A 3,822-nucleotide genomic window follows, 5' to 3' on the forward strand; every position below is an offset into this window, starting at 1 on the left:
TCAGATCTGAGTTTTTAATTTGTGAATTTTTAAAAACTACTGCTATCAGACAGAGAGGAAACGTCGTGTACTTGTGTATGTGTAGGGATTGTTAAAGTTTGTTTTACTGTGTAGAAAGGTGCAAAAAATTTGTTTCGTTCCAAAAACTATTTTTTATTTGTAATCGTGTCCAACAAACGGGGTTCAACTTTGAGTTTTGTTTATGCAATTTATATATGTTTATCTTGGGATGGTATTCTGTTTCCAGCTTAAAACTACATGATTTAACTAAAACACATATCGTATGGCTTTCAAAGAGTTTTTTTAATGGTATTTACACGAATTAAAAAGGGAACGATTCGATAAATATGCGTTAGTTTGTTCTGCTCTATACAAATATATGAGATGTATAACAGTTTGTTTTGCTTACTTTGTGAGGATTTTAAATAACAAGAAAAAGACGTTTTAAATGTAGAGGAAAAATGGCTGCGCGACTATCCGTGAAAGATGTCTACAAATAAATGTATAGTAAAATGGTGTGTCCAAAAAACGAACCACGAATCGAAGCGCGTAAAAAATCTGATCCTATAAATAGCAACACTTAAGTCGATCTTACAATAAATATATAATATATATTTCACTACAAATATAGCGTCACGGTTTCATGTTTGATTCTTCAACAGCGAAGCGAGCAAAAAATGTACGAAATTAATATTTTACCGGCAATAAAGGTTCGTTTACAAAAGAAAAAATCTTCGTTACAAAGTTCCAATTTGTTCGCACTTTCTTTCGATCGCACTTTGATGCCAATATTGGCAACGTTTCTTTTCACAAAAAGTGCCTTCACTCATGTATAAATATATAGTTATGTTTTTTTTCTTGCCCAATGCCGCGCTTCTTTTTTCCGTGTGTTTATTGTGATACTAAGAATAAAAATTCATGCAAAAAGTGCGTGTAAAAATCGACCTCAAAACATCTTGGTTTTTTTTTATCTACGATTTGCCCCCGTATAGTTTAGGTTTAATTAGTTTTGTTTTTTTTTCTTCTTCTTCTTTTTGTTCGCCTATTCTACCCAGAATCGCAAAATTCTAGCAAATCTGCAGCGAAAAAGCTCTCTCGCTCCGGCAAAATCGCATTTGTGTTGTCCTCTTTGTTCTCTCTTTCAAGTGCGAACATTTTTTTCTGAGAGAGAGAGCGACGAAGCTGTCACAACACAACGTGTTGCAGAAAGCAGAGAGAAAAAAGACTCGTTTCGAACGGTTTTACTGTCTCTCTCTCCCCCTCTCTCATTCACACTAATTCTCTTATTTAATTTCGCATGAGAAAGAGAGAGATTATAAGAGACGATTTTGTTCGGAAATTTGCAAATTTTGGAATAGAGCAAATTTTTGTCTTTGCCGAGCTTTACAGTTTTCTATCAACGTTGTTAAATGATAAAGTTATCGTTCGAAGCTTACGATATAATGCTATCGTCATTTTTATCGATTTACCGACCACATCATAGAGGATTTTTTTTTAACATTTAAATCATTTTCAAAAAGGCCATTCACAAACCACGTGCAAAGAAGTGATTGACGATTTCCACAGAAAATAATTGTCCACAAGGGGTAAGGTAAGGGTTAGGGGGTGGAATCTGAAATTTCCAAAATTTCGCAAAAGTAGTTTGCGGATGGCTTCTTATCATATTTTGCTACTAAAGGTTTGAAAAAAACTAAAAAAAAAAATCTCAAAATATCGCATTTTATTTAAACACTTCAGTGTTTATAGTTCGAAATATGAGTGACAAACGAAATGAAAATGATAGTGAATTTTCGTCAAATAAGAAATTTTGTTGTAACATACAAATCCTTTAATACCGTATTTTCAAAACAATAATTTTTTATAATAAGAAATATTGGTGTCAATCAACACAATATTTTGGGAATAATTTTTCACATAATTAGAGTACAAAGTGAAAAAAATGTGAAAAAAGTTAAATTTGAATGGATTTTTACAACATTTTTAAAAAGGCGGGATTTTGACCTGAAATGGTGATATTTTAGAAAATTTCGTATCAAAGGGATTTCTATGTAAAATCGGCCCCAAATTTAATGGCCAAAATAAAAATACCGAAAAAAAAACAAATTTTCATCGAAAAAATACAAAATTGTCTAAATCCTCTGCCATTTTTCTTGATTTTTGTCACATTCCAAGGTTAATTTTTAGAGTGCAACAATTTTCTACAAAGTTGTAGAGCAGACAATAAAATGTCTCCGAAAAAATCAAAAAAAAATTAACAACTCAAAATTGCTTTATTGACACGTTCCAAATAAATAAAATAAGAGTATTCTAAAAAATTATACTTAGAAAAAATTACAAAAAAATACACGGAAAAACTTAAATGGTGAAAAAATCATTCAAAATTTTGCGTCTTTTGCCTCTCATATTTGAAAATCAAAAAATGACAATAATTGATTTTTTTTTTTCGAAAATCCTAATTTATTTCAAAACAAAATATAAAGTTTGTAAAATGCAAACATAGCTTAAAGTATTAGAATTTAAAAGTTCTTCGCCAGTAGAATAATCGTGGATCGTTAAAGCTAATATCGTAATCGAACATTGATAAATAATCGTTAACAACATTGTTTTCTATCTCTTTCCACTCAAAAACCTATTCTAAGAGAATGTTCGTTTCAGTTGTTTCCTTTCCAAAAATAAGAAAAAAAATACTCATGCAGTCCAGACTTGATTATCTGAAGGCCTTGACAAAGTTTCACTTTGGATAATTGAAAATTCGAATAATCGAATCACGAAAATAAAAATCTTTTACTTATTTTTGATTGTTGAGCTTAAGAAAGTGATTTAGATTTTTTCATTCCAAGATGGCGGCCAAAATGGCAATGATGAAATATGAAAAAACAGAATTTTGTAACTTAACTAACATTCCAACTATTCAAATTTGATTAAAATGGGGTCGCAGAACCCGAATTTGATGTTTAAAGTAAGAAAATAAAAATAATATTTATTTTTTTTTATTCGTTATTCGATTATCCGAAATCCAATACAAACCATCAGATAATCGAGGCTTCGGATAATCGAGTCTGGGCTGCATTTAGTAGTAATAGTTGTCGCATAACTCAACTAAATTTCATCTTCTTTTTTCAAGTGGGACAAAGTTCTAATAGTTGCGATAAGTTTTTGTCAAACAACATGACAGGTCAATCAGAAGAAATTATGGAGGTGATGAAAAGGCCATCGATGTTAGCTGAATGAGCGAAATTCCACAACCGAGCTGCATCATAAAATTGGATGGCTTTCTAAAAGTTTGATTGGATGTCTCTTCTTCTTTTTAACTATGTTATAGTTTTCACTTTAGTGGTAATAGTAGTAGTAGTAATAGTGATTGTAACAGTTTTAAGTGCGTTGCCTTTTTGGTAAGAAAGAACGAGGGGAAAAGTCTAGTTTTGTTTCACTCACTGTGTGCAATTTTTTTTGTTTTGTTAAAATCTGGTTGATTGTAGTTTAGTTGTACAGAACGGTTAGTTTGGTGAGTTTACCTTTTTAAGAAAGACAAAAAATAATGGAAGAATCTTAAAACAGAAAGCTCTGGTGTACACATTTCTTTCCAAAATGCCCATTCGAAAATCCTAGCCTAAGTTCGCGCCGTCCTAGCTACAATATCAGTACCACTAGTTGTGTGTGTTTAATTTAGTGTGTGTGTGTGTGTGTGTCAGCAGTACACGAGAGCTTAAATTTCTACCTAAATCGTGTTTTTTTTAGATACAGAAAAAGTCTCGAAAAACGAAGGCAACATTTAAAGAGAGACGATCACAAAAAGACACAAAACAAACAAACAAACACAAA

The sequence above is a fragment of the Culex quinquefasciatus genome, chromosome 2 (assembly GCF_015732765.1).
Source record: "Culex quinquefasciatus strain JHB chromosome 2, VPISU_Cqui_1.0_pri_paternal, whole genome shotgun sequence".
Taxonomy (NCBI): domain Eukaryota; kingdom Metazoa; phylum Arthropoda; class Insecta; order Diptera; family Culicidae; genus Culex; species Culex quinquefasciatus.